Genomic DNA, 16,965 nt, shown 5'->3' with positions numbered 1-16,965 from the left:
AGGATTGGGGTTCATTCTTCTTTAAATGTTTGGTAGAAATCATTAGTGAAATTATCTGGTCCTGAACTTTTCTTAGTTGGGAGGTTTTGGAGTGGTGATCCAATCTCTTTTCTCATTATTGATTTTCTGTTTCTTTATGATGCATTCTTGATAGGTTGCATGTTCCTAGGAATTTTTCCATTTCTTCTGGATTTTTAAGCAGTCCCATTTTCTCTGAGTCTCTGATAATAATTCATAGAAATAATATTTCCCAAGGTACAGATTGTTTTATTTTCTTCATCATTCTTAATTATAATAATTTCAAAAAGGTATTTTTTTGCCTCAAATTTAGAAATTGTCAAGGTGTGGTGATATCACCTGTATTATATACTCTAATCTACAGACCCTAGGTGATCTTAATGAGCTAAAACTCAATGAAATAGTGAAAGAGATTCTTAAACTGTTTTAGGTCGCACAAAGCAAGGTTAATGGAAAGAGAGAGATATAAAGAAGACATGCTGATTGAATGAAAGTGAAAGTCACTCAGTTGTGTCCAGCTCTTTGCCACCCCATGGACTATACAGTCCATGGAATTCTCTAGGCTAACAGAGAGCAGCGTTAATTACATCTATTATGTTGTACATCATATCCCCAGTACTTATATATATAGTCCATGGAATTCTCCAGGCCAGAATACTGGAGTGGGTAGCTTTTCCCTTTTTCAGGGGATCTTCCCAACCCAGGGATTGAACCCAGGTCTCCCACATTGCAGGCAGATTCTTTACCAGCTGAGCCACAAGGGAAGCCCGCTGATTGAGTGGGAAGAAAGTAATTTCTCATGAATTCTACTTTCTTCATGCCTTGTTCTTAATAGGAATTTTAGTATTTAGAAGTGGAGCAAGGGAGCAGGAAACAGTACAGGGGCCTGAGCAGGGATGCTAGTGGGATAGGACAAGATCCAGGAGAGTGTGGCCTCCTGGATGCCCAGAGAAGATGGTTCACTGACTAAAGTGTGAGAAATAATCAGGCTATTGAGATTTGAGTGAATGAAGGATGGAAATGATCACTGGATTTGGTGACACCGAGGCAATAGTGACCTTGTGGTCTCAGGAATGTGGTGGAGCATTAGAAGCATGTCTGAAAGGGATTAAAAAGAATGAAGTAGGAAGAGGAGGAGAATGCAACTCAGGCAGTTCTTTGGAGATGCTTCACTGCAAGTTAGAGCAGAGAGCAGTTATGGTAGCCAGAAGCGGTTGCCCTGCACCCTAGTTGCTGTGCTCCGAAAGGTGTCATATCAGCAACAGTCTCTTAAACTGGATTAGTGTCCTCTTATCTCATGGGATGAAACAAATGAGAAGAGGAGAACATTTGAAAGCTTTTCTAAGTCTACTCACTCCTGGAGATTTTACAAAATTTCAATTTATGTGATTAAACCTGATCCCCAGTGAAATCCAGTATTTTTAACTTCCTACAGATAACTATTCCCTTTTTAATAGTGTAGTTACAGCAAAGAAAACTGTGACAGAAGTTATTATTTTAATGTAAATTTTGATAAATGTTTTAAAGTAAAAAGTTTTGAAGAAAAGCAGGCTTTTTTTTTTTCCTGAAAAGAAACAATATCTAGTGGAACAAACATACTCATACTTTAAGCTTGTGGGATAATTTGTCATTTTCATTATTATTCATTAGCAGTTGGGTGACATAACCCTCCCCTTGTAAGAAAAGAGCACAGCAGAAGCATTTGCATTTTCTTTGATGTCTGCTTTAAAAACATTCTTTTTTCTTATTTTTTAAATAGCAGTGAGATTCAAGTCAAACTTGTTTTTAGTCATATATGATGTTCGCTATTAAGATATTGCTTCAACCCTTTTTGAGTATTTTCTACCTCAAAGATGAGAGGATTTTAAGAAGACTTTTGATTTCTTTGAGAGCTGGACAGTTGTATATATGATGCCAGATGTTCCAAGGAGGAGGTTACAGAGAGACAGGAGCAGGGGACACCTAGAAAGTTCCCAGTCACTCTTCAAGCAGATAGTCTAGAAGTCATGGAGGAGAAAGTCATCTACATTTTCTTTGAGGAACAGAGCAGTGTTGTATTTTAATTGTAAATTTCAGTGCTACATACAGTTGTGGACAATATTTTTTCCTTTTGGCTAAATAGCTCCTTGTAATTTTCAAATTGTACTTCAAGAAAAACGGTGGGCATAATCTCTAGTATTGGCCTTTTGTAACGACAATATTGTTGACAATATTTCACTTGGATTCTGATGTAATCCTCACATCATATATTTCAAATGTGATGTGTTTTGTATGGAAAGATAGCAGTTTCTTTCTTCATTAAATTCTATGTTTGTCTCCAGTGATAGTCATTTTTGTTCATATCCACTTCTTTCATCAATATACCATGCGTATTTAAAAATTTTTTTAAGATTCTAAGTGGTACATATTCCTATGAGTTGATAATTTGTTTCTCTTAAATCCAGTCTTTAAAATATTTTAAATATATTTGTAAATAAGTATCTAAACTTGGATTGACTGGAGAAGTGGTGAATAAGATTGTACATAGAGGCCAATTTATAAAGTTTAAAATTATTTTCATTAAATTTTTAAAAAAAATCAGGAAATGAACTATCTCTTAGTGTTCTAAATAATTTAATTTGTTACTGAAGAACTTCTTTCTTCTTGGATAAATTTTGAAAACTTATAACCATCAGCCAACGCAGTATCTTGTTTTGGTATTCTGCTCTTAAACACATTTTGTTATTGAATGAGATATTTTTGAAAGCTGGCATCTCTTGTTTTCTTTTGATTGACTTTTAAGTTGCTTAATTGCAATATGTGTTTTGTCTCACAGTGATTCTCAATAGTATGGTCCCTGAAAAAAAGAGACAATTTTTCTTTGCAAAGAGCCAAATTTTGAAAAATTCATCTGGAAATTTTCAAATATACATGAAATAGAAAAGAACAATGAATATCTTTTTGCCTATCACTCAGTTTCATCATTTATCAAGATTTTGCCCCATTTGCCCTTTGTTTTCCTTTGCTGAAGTATTTAAAAACAAATGTCACACACTGTGTTGTTTCACGTCGACATATATAAGTATCCTTCCCTGAAAAGTATAGACCACAATCTTACCATAGTTATCATAACTCCTTGATAACTTCTGATAACTACTCTACGATCGAAAGTCTCCAGTTCTCATTGAAGGTCATTTTGCAGTTGGTTTGGTTAAGTCAGGACCCGAACAAGGTACACATATTAATTTAGTTGATCTTTGTTTCTTAAATTCCTTTCAATCTGGTGTAGTCTTATTCCTCCTGCCTTTTTATTTTTTGCAGGTGATGTGTTGCAGAAACTGAGTTCATTCCTTAGAATGTTTTCTTTCTTGGATTTGTCTGTTGGTTTCCTTGTGATGCTGTTTAACTTGCTTTTCTATTCCTCTCTTACCAGTAAATAAGAGGTGTCTACAGGCTTGATTTTATTCTGGTTCACTTGTTTCAGCAAAAATACTTCATAGGCAGGGCTATGTGCTTTGTGTTGTGTCCCACCATGAGAGACACAGTATCTGATTTTCCCACTTCTGAGGATGCTAAGATTGATCACTGGTTCAGGTGGTCACTTGGTCCCTCCATTGTAACGCTCCCCATCCTTCTATCTAATGTCTCTGTCCACTGGTGACTGTTGCAAGTGGTTGCACAAGGGTGATTTTCTAGTTCTATTTTTCCTTTCATATCAATTATCTTAGATTCTTCAGTAAAGAATAACCTTTCTCTTGGTTACTCTAATATATAATTTCTTCTAGGAAAGGTAGAATAAGTGTTCAGTTTTTTAATTGAAAATATTTTCTCCTTTAGCTCCAGGCCCATTTGCTGCTAACTATTTCCCTGCAGAGCCCACAACTGGCCATTGGCAAAGTGATCAACCTCCCTTTGTCTGCTTAGACCCAGCCAGTGAACACTTCATTAGCACATAGTATGGATTCCTGAGTTTAGTAGATTAAATCCTTAAACCTTTCATAAAAGGTTTCAGAAATTATGCTTAGAATTATACTCCAAGTCAGATTGCAAAACTGAAGGAGATTGCTCAGCCAGTAATGGAAGGTTTGTTTTCAGGGCTTCCAGTGAACATGCTCTGTGAAGGGTTAAAAGTCTGTGTCAATGTCCCTTCATAGTATTTACACATCTTGAAACCACAGATGTACTTATCATTTGACTGATATTCTTTCTTACTAGACTGTAATGTCAGAGAACTGACTGGGTGGGTTTGGCCACCCAGTATAGGAAGATAGAACTTATCTGGTTTTAAGAGGTAGAAGATCAACTCAAACTACAATTGGCCCTTGAACAAAATGAGGGTTAGGCAGTGCTGACCCTCCATGTAGTCAAAAATCTTGAAAAAGTCTGCTTGTTAGTGGGCGGGTGCGGTCCAACTTGCATTGGTAAAGGGTGACACAATGATAAATTGTTTGAAAGGTTATGGGGGTCGCTCACAGGGCTGAAGGCCAACTTATAGAATGTTCAGCTGCTCTAGGAATTTCAAGCACTTCAGTTGCCCCTGAGTGTCTTCAACACTCTCTTTTCTTTTTACTTGTGGTTGACAGTTTTGTTCTCTCAAATACTCCATGTGGCGGTGGCCACAGTTAGGAATCACACCAGAAGCTGTGTCTCTGACATCAGGCTCTGATTGGTCCCTCTGCGATGTGCTCACCTCCGATCAGTTACTGTTCCCAGGGGAAGTGGATGCTCTGGTTGGCCTACTTGGGGTCAAGTGTCCTGCTCTGTATTCATGAGTGGGGAGAGCAGCGATAGTTTCTGTCATTCAAGATCAAGTAGAAGTGAAGCAGTTCCCCATAGAAACAGGGGGGTGCTGTTATCCATAAAATGAAAGATGTGTGCTTTGTAGGCAAAATGGATGTCTACGATACATTTGTATCTTTAGCACCCAAAAAAGTATATAGCATATAGCAAAATGTTGTAGAAGAACGAATGGAATCAAGGAAGGCTAATAGCTTTCTTACAATGCATTATTAGGTTTGTAGATTCCGTTAGACACGTCATACTCCATAAAATCATAAAGATTTTATTTGCTCTTTGGGTTATCTGATCCTCAAAACATTTTACTTAAAATTGCTGCATTTTAATTTTTTTTAAAAAAACACTTTGCTCTAGCCTTCATGAATTATCTAAAGTAATGGTGAATTCTCAAAGTTAAATCTTTATAATGACATACATAATTTCTTTAGTACTAAAAATACTGAGTCATCAGGACCTACAAATCTCAGCGTGTGTTCAAGTGCTGGATCCTTTCATGTTGGTTCTGGTACCCACCACTGTTCTGTGCTTCAACATGAGAGTGAGCCAAACAAACTTTTATTTTAAAATTTATTCACCAAGTGATGCTTTTTTATTCCAGCAAATATATATTTATCTTTTTTTCCTGGGAAAATGAAAGGCCACATAGTTTTTAATCATCATTTTTCTGATCTTGTATTATATATATGAGCTAGTGTAGACTGAGAATTACAACTCCCTGATACCTACTGCTTCAGATTTGACCTAAGTTTATCTATTAATAGTAAGGAATTACGACTCTAAATTCATTCTTCATGTGTGGGTTCATTCAAATCATTTAAAATCATAGGACTCCCTAGGAAGAAAGCAACAATTATCAGTGGCAGAAAAGTATAACATTCTTCTTTTGTTCCTAAATTAATGACATCTTTAAGCAACTGAATGCAATCTTTTTTTCCTATTAGTAAATGTGTCATAAAATATTTCACACAAAAATTGCAGCCCTTTTGCCTTGAGTAATTATTCAGTTTTTAAATTGGTCTCCTTACAATCACCATAAATATATGAATTTGGAATTATCTTAAAAATGAAATAAATATTTAGATGTCTTTAACATTTCATTCCCATAACTCTTTTTGATGTATACTGTCTAAGGGACGTTCACATTTAAAGGTAACAAAGTGTTGAATTTATTGTCCCCTCTCTCCCATTATGGTAAATGTTCATCAAGTTGATAATGAAATCTGCAGTAATATCACGTTGTTTTGATGGCTTTAGATGCAGGAGAATTTGGAAGCCAATATGCAGTTCATTTAACTTGTGCCCAAGCCATCTGCTTATCTGCATCACTCAGCCAGCCAGCTTGCTTCTTTTCTCCTAGCGTCTACAGAGCTGATTAACCTGGATGAAGATTCCTGGCAGCCTCAATTCACTTCCTGAATCTTCTACACCATCCAGAATTCCCTGGTGGAGGCTGGCAGGATATTTGGAAAGGCAAAGAGGCTCTTTTGGCCTGAGATGTAGTGTAGATATAAATGTCAGCTGCTGAACCATTGCCGGGGAGAATGACTTCAGGGTTCAAGGCTTGTTAGAAGTAAGTTTCAAGTTACCAGCCAACTTTAATAAAGAATCACCAAGAAGGGGAATATTTTGGTCTTGATAGTTTCATTTCTTTGTTTTATGGCAGTAGGAATGGTGTAGTTCAACTAAATTTAATGTGCCAACAAATTATTTATCAAAGTCACTTGGAGGATAAGACAGGTGACTCTTTCTTTTCCTTCCTTCCTGACCTATATTAGAAATGGCCTCACACTACAAGTCTTATTCTATTGGATGGTGGGGGCTGTACTCTTTAATATGCCCAGGGATATCATTGTATTAAGATCCATTATAGGAGGTTAGCCAGGGCAGCAGTGTTATTTGGGCTAGTGACAGCATATCTCCTCTGAGGGAACCACAGAGTATTTGGCCATCCATTTGTACCATGAATATGACTCAAGGACCTGTCCTGCCTTTCTCCCTCATGAATGTGGTTTTAGTCACCTTGTCCATTTGACCTTTGACTGTGTAACTGCCAGAAACTGTCAAGAGTATGAAAACCGATGTTAGAATACAGGACTGTAAATCAGAGACAAAAAATCCCTATGCCAACAGCCTGTACGCAGCAAAAACTTTTCTTGCCATATTGCCATGCTAATGCTGAGCATTCAAACCACCCATCACTGGGTTATCAATCAGAATAATTCATGGCAGTCATATATTGCCTTGAGTACAGCCCAACAGCATTTTCTTTTTATTATTTGGCATAGGGTTTCTTTAATGGCAATTGTGGAGAAAATATTTTTCTGATGGAAGTTCCCAATATAAATAACAAGGAAGACTTTTTTAAAAGGCAGGTCTAAGAGTACTATATGTAAAGACAGAGGGATGGTTTTATGATAAATGCCCAAACACTTACTGAGGGTGAAGGCATTCCATCAGACGTGACAGGCCCCTTCCTCAGACTAAATTGTATGGAGTTCGCTGACATTCCTCGCACCTCTGCCCTGGACTGACCTTCTCAAAACTGGGAAGTCAGTCATGCCTGTCCTTATGCCTCCCAGCTTTCTTGTGTGGCCCTATGTCTGTCTCGCTGGTCTCTCTCATGGACACCCAGAGATCCCCAATGCAGGGCCCCTCAGAGTCTTGCTCCCTTGGCTGCCTTTTTTTTACTGCAGCGCAGCCCTCACTCAACCCTCCTCATCCTCTGCTTTGTCCCAAAAGCACCACTGAAACTGTGCAACTGACTAGCAAGAACTGGTGGAGTGTTAGGGATAGACGTCTACTGATCTTTGTCTTTTACCGAGGACTGCAGGAGGCCACTGATGTTGACGCTATGAAGCACACATGAATGGTGGCATATCCCACTTCTCACCCCTCCTTAGTCCAAGATAATTAGCCTGAAAATTTGATGTTGATGCTTGTTAACTGTATTCCTTTGCTTGTAAGGGTGTGGTCCCTGACTCGAGGCACTGACCTCACCTGGGAACTTATTAGAACTGAACAACCTCAAGCCCTAACCCAGACTTACTGAATCAGAATCTGCTTTTTAACCAGGAGCCCCAGGTAGTGATTTCTCACATTAATATTCAAGAGAAATTGATCTATTCCATACCAAGTTTCAGTGAAAATAAGTGCTATGCTGTATCAGGTTTCTGGTGAAAATAGAAAATAAGGATCCCGACATGGGTAAACATGTGAAAAGCTTCTTTACTGAAACATGAGTTACTGGGACCCACCCTCAGTTTCTGATTTAGGCCTAGAGGCTCCCTGAGACTTTGCATTAATAAAAAGTCCCCAGGGTTTCCCTGGTGGCTCAGTGGTAAAGAATCTGCCTGCCAGTGCAGGAGTCACAGGTTTGAACCCTGATTCAGGAAGATCCCATATGCCTCAGAGCAAATAAGCCTGTGCGCCACAGCTATTGAGCTTGCACTGTAGAGCCCGTAATCCACAACAAGAGAAGGCACTACAGTGAGATGCCCCTATGCTACATCGAAGAGTAGCCTGCATTTGCTGCAACTAGAAAAAAGCCCATGCAGCAATGAAGACCCAGTGCAGCCAAAAATAAATACATAAAAATATTCAAAAAATATTCCCAGCTGATGCTGATCCTGCTGGTCCAGAGAGAACACTTTAAGAACCAGTGATGCATAGCGATAGCAATAGAAACAATCTGTGTTGGTTGGAGCCCTGGACAGGAGCTTCATGGCAGGATCTCTGTTACATCCTTATACATACAACAAGAACACTGTTACTTAGAAGCCTTAGCTCAGAGCTCTAGGGCTGTCTTTACCATTGCCTGCCTGGGTGACCTTGTACAGGTCACACTGCCTCTCTCGACTTCAACTTCTGTACCTGACAAAATAAAGAGTGACTTAGATGCTCTATATCATATCCACAATTTCTAAAATACTATGCTGTGTCATTTTTTTGTGTGTGTGACTCCTTGAGACCTAACTCAGTGAAGTAATTCTAAGTAGAGGATCTCAGACCCAGGAGATGCAAAGGGGCATGAGCCATGATTAGAGTTAGTTACGGATTATTTGAGACAATCAGTCATTTCTCTCATAATTGGCCTATATTGTGCCTGCAGGCACTCATCTTTCCCAATAACTTATTACCCCCTGAACTACTTTCTTTTCTGGGGGATTGCAAAAAATTCAAAGTCCAAATTTTCAGCAGTGTGAACTATCTTAGAACCAAAGGATAGAGCGGTCTCAATATATTTGAAACCCAACTCGATAGTTTTAATCTTTTGAATTTCTACCAAATGGGAAAAATGTATTCTCAGTGAACACATAGCTCTAATTAACAAATGACTGCACTGTTTTCATAGATTGGATGTTAATATCTAGGAATAAGTACACTCAGAAATTTGGTCTTTCTAGAGAGGGCATGGCAACCCACTCCAGTACTCTTGCCTGGAAAATCCCATGGACAGAGGAGCCTGGTGGGCTGCAGTTCATGGGGTCACCAAGAGTCAGACTTCACTTTCACTTTTCACTTTCATGCATTGGAGAAGGAAATGTCAGCCCACTCCAGTGTTCCTGCCTGGAGAATTCCAGGGACGGGGGAGCCTGGTGGGCTGCTGTCTATGGGCTCGCATAGAGTTGGACATGACTGAAGTGACTTAGCAGCAACAGCAGCATTGGTACTTGGGTGGTATTAAAAGCTGAATCTATGTTCTAATGAAATTTTACTTCTGTTGTGTAAGTAAATGGGTCAAGTATCAGGCATGGTGATAGTAGTATCTGATCATTGGTGTCAAAGCTCATACATGTTTAAGTACCATCCCCATGTTAACCTGAAATGTTACCAGTTCTCTTGTTAAGGAGATAGCCCTTCAGAGAAAGGAGACCTTAAGGGTCAGTTTATACCTCCAGAGTTAGAATTGGGAGTAGAGGTAGACAGTGTTATATCAAAATGTGCTGAGGAGCAAGCAGAGAGTTATGGATTTGTCATGGTGAGAATCTAGTTACCATAGATGATGCCTCAGCATAAGGAACAACAATGAGAAACAAAAAGGAACAAACAGTGGAGTCGGTGGTTGTTGAATAGCTTGTAGGAGCATATTGTCACTTGGGTTTCTGATAATTGCTTCTCATATATGTGTCTTGAATTCTCTTTCTTTTCTCCTTCTTGGTGCAGTTTCGTACATGAAAGAATTTCTCTGGAGAGGACTTTAAAAAACTAACTAAAAATATCCTAGAAGATGAGAAAACACTTCAAGTTTCTGAGGTTTGTTTTATATTTTAAAACTTAAATTAAAAAGCATGGAAACCCTGATCTAGCACAAGATACAACATGAGGGCTGGCAGTTGCCACCTTCTAAAGTGTGTAAGAAAGTCAGAGCGGGTAATCAAATAGAGTCAGTAACTGAGATGATCCCACATAGCTCCTGGGACCTCTGCCTTCCTTCTTGGCCCTCTAGCCAAAACCCTGTTGCTTTGCTTTCCCACTAATAATAACAATCCTCTCTCCTACTTTTTGTTCCTAATATTTCTTTTTTAAAAATAAAAAAAAATATTTAATTGTTTATTTGTGCCAGGTCTTAGTTGTGGCATGCAGGATCTTTAGTCTTCATTATGGCATGAAGGATCTTTCTTGTTGCACATGTAAACTCCCAGTTGCAGCATTTTGGATCTAGTTCCCTGACCAGGGATCCATCCCAGGTCCCCTGCATTGTGAGCATGGAGTCTTAGCCACTGGACCACCAGGGAAGTCTCCAATATTTCTTAATTCATAAGAAATTTTCTCATTTCATGTGTGTATGCTCCATCATGTATGACTCTTTTGAGACCCCATGGACTGTAGCCTTCCAGCCTTCTCTATCCATGGGATTTCCCAGGAAGAATACTGGGGTGGGTTGCCATTTCCTCCTCGAAGGGATCTTCTTGACCCAGGGATCAAACCCACATCTCCTGCATTGACAACGGGACCCAATGAGCCACCAGGGAAGCCCTCCATTTGTGTCTTGATAATCCCCTATCTTTTCTTACTGTTTGCTCCATACTCATCTTGTATTTTCCCTGCCCTGTACCCAAAATCAGTCTTTTATTTAAGGATCCCTAATTCCTTTTATTAGCAAACCAGGATCTGAACAATAGTCTTTTGATGATTTACAGTCTTAGTTTATACCATTGTTGTTCTAAATATCCCTTGACCTAACCCGTCACACATATCTGTGATTATTTTTTGTGATAAATACCTAGAAGTAGAATTGTTGTCTTAAAGGAAATGTTAAGCATTTTAGGCTTTCAAAATGTCAAATTATATTCTAGAAAGATTGTATCCATTTATATGGCCATGAAGTGTATAGAAATTTCTAGTTTTGGGTTTTGAACACCGAACTTCCTTCATTTCCCTGCCAAATGGGCTCATCATCATTGCCAGCACACTCATTCACACACACCTCTTGCCTCTATCACCGTAGGGACCTTGTAACTAGTCTCCTCCTCTTGTCCCACAACCTCCATCCTTTAGAGAAGAGTCAGAACAATGTTTTAAAAATACAGAAAAAAAATATATATAGAGAGAAAGGCTATGTTGTGTTTCTGCTATAAAACCTCTGAAGAATGTACAGAGAGTCAATCAATGTGATACACTGCATTAACAAATTGAAAGATAAAAACCATATGATTATCTCAATAGATGCAGAGAAAGCTTTTGACAAAATTCAACATCAATTTATGATAAAACCCTCCCTGAAAGCAGGCATAGAAGGAACATACCTCAAAATAATAAAAGCCATATATGATAAACCCACAGCAAACATAATCCTCAATGGTGAAAAATTGAAAGCTTTTCCCCTAAAGTCAGGAACAAGACAAGGATGCCCACTCTCACCACTACTGTTCAACATAGTTTTAGAAGTTTAACCACAGCAATTAGAGAAGAAAAAAAGGTAAAAGGACTCCAGATTGGAAAAGAAGAAGTAAAACTGTCACTGTTTGCAGATGATATGATTCTCTACATAGAAAACCCTGAAGACTCCACCAGAAAATTACTAGAGCTAGTCAATAAATATATTAAAGTTGCTAGTTATAAAATTAACACACAGCAATCCCTTGCATTCCTATACACTAACAATGAGAAAACATAAAGAGAAATTAAGGAAACAATTCAATTCACCATTGCAACAAAAAGAATAAAATACTTGGGAATAAATCTAACTTAAGAAACAAAAGACATATATATATATGTATATATATATATATATATATATATATATATATATAAAACTATAAAGCACTGATGAAAGAAATCAAAGATCACACAAATAGATGGAGAAATATACCATGTTCATGGATCAGAAGAATAAACATAGTGAAAATGAGTATACCACCCAAAGCAATCTATAGATTCAATGCAATTCCTATCAAGCTACCAATGGTATTTTTCAGAGAACTAGAACAAATAGTTTCACAATTTGTATGGAAATACATAAAACCTCAAATAACCAAGGCAATCTTGAGAAAGAATGGAACTGGAGGAATCAACCTGCCTGACATCAGGCTCTACTACAAAGCCACAATCATCAAGACAGTATGGTACTGGCACAAAGACAGAAACATAGATCAATGGAATAAAATAGAATCCCAGAGATAAATCCACACACCCATGGACATCTTATCTTTGACAAAGGAGGCAAGAATATACAATGAAAAAAAGACAATCTCTTTAACAAGTGGCACTGGGAAAACTGGCCAACCACTTGTAAAAGAATGAAATTAGAACACTTTCTAACACCCTACACAAAAATAAACTCAAAATGGATTAAAGATCTAAATGTAAGACCAGAAACTGTAAAACTCTTAGAGGAAAACATAGGCAAAACACTCTCTGATGTAAATCACAGCAAGCTCCTCTATGACCCACCTCCCAGAGTAATGGAAATAAAAGCAAAAATAAACAATGGGACCTAATTAAACTTAAAAGCTTTTACACAATGAATGAAACTATAAGCAAGGTGAAAAGACAGCCTTCAGAATGGGAGAAAATAATAGTAAATGAAGCAACTGACAAAGAATTAATCTCAAAATTATACAAGCAGCTCCTGCAGCTCAATTCCAGAAAAATAAGTGGCCCAATTAAAAAATGGGCCAAAGAACTAAACAGACATTTCTCCAAAGAAGACATACAGATGGCTAACAAGCACATGAAAAGATGCTCAACATCAGTCATTATCAAAGAAATGCAAATCAAAACCACAATGAGGTACCATCTCACGCCAGTCAGAATGACTGCTATCAAAAAGTCTACAAACAATAAATGCTAGAGAGGGTGCGGAGAAAAGGGAACCCTCTTACACTGTTGGTGGGAATGCCAACTAGTACAGCCACTATGGAGAACAGTGTGGAGATTCCTTAAAAAGCTGGAAAAAGACCTGCCATACGACCCAGCAATCCCACTGCAGGACATACACACCAAGGAAACCAGAATTGAAAGAGATACGTGTACCCCAATGTTTGTCACAGCACTGTTTACAATAGCAAGGACAAGGAAGCAACTTTGATGTCCACCGGCAGATGAATGAATAAGAAAGTTGTGGTACATATATACAATGGCATATTGCTCAGCTTTTAAAAATAATGTGTTGAATCAGTCCTAATGAGGTGGATGAAACTGGAGCCTATTATACAGAGTGAAGTAAATCAGAAAGAAAAACACAAATGCAGTATATTAACGCATATATATGGAATTTAGAAAGATGGTAATGATGACCCTATATGAGAGACAGCAAAAGAAACACAAATGTAAAGAACAGACTTTTGGACTCTGGGGGAAGGCGAGGGTGGGATGATTTGAGAGAATAGCATTGAAACATGCATATTATCATATGTGAAATAGATCGCCAGTCCAGGTTTGATGCATGAGACAGGGTGCTCAGGACTGGTGCACTGGGATGACCCTGAGGGACGGGATGGGGAGGGAGGTTAGGAGGGGGTTCAGGACGGGGGACACATGGCTGATTCATGTCAATGTATGGCAAAAATTACTACAATAATGTAAAGTAATAAGCCTCCAATTAAAATTTTAAAAAAAGAATCACATAAAAAGAGTGTACAGAGAGTAAGTATAAGATCTTTGATGTGGACATCAGTTCAGTTCAGTTCAGTCACTCAGTCGTATCCAACTCTTTGTGACCCCATGAATCTCAGCACGCCAGGCCTCCCTGCCCATCACAAACTCCCGGAGTTTACTCAAACTCATGCCCATCAAGTCGGTGATGCCATCCAGCCATCTCATCCTCTGTCATCCCCTTCTCCTCCTGCCCCCAATCCTTCCCAGCATCAGGGTCTTTTTCCAGTGAGTCAACTCTTCGAATGAGGTGGCCAAAGTATTGGAGTTTCAGCTTCAGCATCAGTCCTTCCAATGAACACCCAAGAATGATCTCCTTCAGGATGGACTGGTTGGATCTCCTTGCAGTCCAAGGGACTATCAAGAGTCTTCTCCAACACCACAGTTCAAAAGCATCAATTTTTCAGCACTCAGCTTTCTTCACAGTCCAACTCTCACATTCATACATGACCACTGGAAAAACCATAGCCTTGACCAGATGAAACTTTGTTGGCAAAGTAATGTCTCTGCTTTTTAATATGCTATCTAGGTTGGTCATAACTTTTCTTCCAAGGAGTAAGCATCTTTTAATTTCACGGCTGCAGTCACAATCTGCAGTGATTTTGGAGCCCCCAAAAATAAAGTCTGACACTGTTTCCGCTGTCTCCCCATCTATTTCCCATGAGGTGATGGGACCAGATGCCATGATCTTAGTTTTCTGAATGTTGAGCTCTAAGTCAACTTTCTCACTCTCCTCTTTCAGTTTCATCAAGAGGTTCTTAAGTTCCTCTTCACTTTCTGCCATAAGGATGGTGTCATCTGCATATCTGAGGTTATTGATATTCTTCCCAGCAATCTTGATTCCAGCTTGTGCTTCTTCCAGCCCAGCGTTTCTCATGATGTACTCTGCATATAAGTTAAATAAGCAGGGTGACAATATACAGCCTTGATGTACTCCTTTTGCTATTTGGAACCAGTCTGTTGTTCCATGTCCAGTTCTAACTGTTGCTTCCTGACCTGCATATAGGTTTCTCAAGAGGCACGTCGGATGGTCTGGTATTTCCATCTCTTTCAGAATTTTCCACAGTTTATTATGATCCACACAGTCGATGGCTTTGACGTAGTAAGCAGAAATAGATGTTTTTCTGGAACTCTCTTGCTTTTTCGATGAGCCAGCAGATACTGGCAGTTTGATCTCTGGTTCCTCTGCCTTTTCTAAAACCAGCTTGAACATCGGGAAGTTCGCGGTTCATGTATTGCTGAAGCCTGGCTTGGAGAATTTCGAGCATTACTTTGCTAGCGTGTGAGATGGGTGCAATTGTGCAGTAGTTTGAGAATTTTTTGGTATTGCCTTTCTTTGGGATTGGAATGAAAGCTGATCTTTCCAAGTCCTGTGGCCACTGCTGAGTTTTCCAAATTTGCTGGCATATTGAGTGCAGCACTTTCACAGCATCATCTTTCAGGATTTGAAATAGCTCAACTGGAATTTCATCACCTCCACTAGTTTTGTTCATAGTGATGCTCTTTAAGACCCACTTGACTTCACATTCCATCATGTCTGGCTCTAGGTGAGTGATCACACCATTGTGATTATCTGGGTCATGAAGATTTTTTTGTACAGTTCTTCTGTGTATTCTTGCCACCTCTTCTTAATATCTTTTGCTTCTGCTAGGTCCATGCCATTTCTGTCCTTTATTGAGCCCATTTTTGTATGAAATGTTCCCTTGGTATCTCTAATTTTCTTGAGGAGATCTCTAGTCTTTCCCATTCTATCGTTTCCCTCTATTTCTTTGCATTGATCACTGAGGAAGGCTTTCTGATCTCTCCTGGCTATTCTTTGGAACTCTGCATTCAGATGAGAATATCTTTCCTTTTCTCCTTTGCTTTTTGTTTCTCTTCTTTTCGCAGCTATTTGTAAATCTCCTCAGACAACCATTTTGCCTTTTTGCACTTCTTTTCCATGTGGATGGTCTTGATCCCTGTCTCCTGTACAATGTCACGGACCTCCGTCCATAGTTCATCAGCCCCTTTATCTATCAGATCTAGTCCCTTAAATCTATCTCACTTCCACTGTATAATCATAAGGGATTTGATTTAGGTCATACCTGAATGGTCTAGTGGTTATCCCTACTTTCTTCAGTTTAAGTCTGAATTTGGCAATAAAGAGTTCGTGATCTGAGCCATAGTCAGCTCCAGGTCTTGTTTTTGCTGACTATATAGAGCCTCTCCATCTTTGGCTGCAAAGAATATAATCAATCTGATTTCAGTGACATCTGGTGATGTCCATGTGTAGTCTTCTCTTGTGTTGTTGGAAGAGGGTGTTTGCTATGACCAGTGCGTTCTCTTGGCAAAACTCTATTAGCCTTTGCCCTGCTTCATTCTGTACTCCAAGGCCAAATTTGCCTGTTACTCCAGGTGTTTCTTGACCTCCTACTTTTGCATTCCAGTCCCCTATAATAACAAGGACATCTTTTTTGGGTGTTAGTTCTAAAAGGTCTTGTAAGTCTTCACGGAACCGTTCAACTTCAGCTTCTTCAGCGTTACTGGTTGGGGGATAGGCTTAGGTTACCGTGATATTGAATGGTTGCCTTGGAAATAAACAGAGTTCACTCTGTTGTTTTTGAGATTGCATCCAAGTACTGCATTTGTTGACTATGATGGCTACTCCATTTCTTTTAAGGGGTTCCTGACCACAGTAGTAGATATAATAATGGTCATCTAGTTAAATTCACCCATTCCAGTCCATTTTAGTTCACTGATTCCTAGAATGTTGACATTCACTCTTGCCATCTCCTGTTTGACCACTTCCAATTTGCCTTGATTCATGGACCTAACATTCCAGGTTCCTATGCAATATTGCTCTTTACAGCATCGGACCTTGCTTCTATCACCAGTCCCATCCACAACTGGGTATTTTTTTTTTGCTTTGGCTCCATCCCTTCATTCTTTCTGGAGTTATTTCTCCACTGATCTCCAGTAGCATATTGGGCACCTACCGACCTGGGGAGTTCCTCTTTCAGTATCCTATCATTTTGCCTTCTCATACCGTTCATGGAGTTCTCAAGGCAAGAATACTGAAGTGGTTTGCCACTCCCT

The sequence above is a fragment of the Muntiacus reevesi genome, chromosome 7 (genome assembly GCF_963930625.1).
Source record: "Muntiacus reevesi chromosome 7, mMunRee1.1, whole genome shotgun sequence".
Lineage (NCBI taxonomy): Eukaryota > Metazoa > Chordata > Mammalia > Artiodactyla > Cervidae > Muntiacus > Muntiacus reevesi.
The sequence above is the reverse complement of the archived record's forward strand: the minus strand, read 5'-3'. Positions refer to the sequence as shown.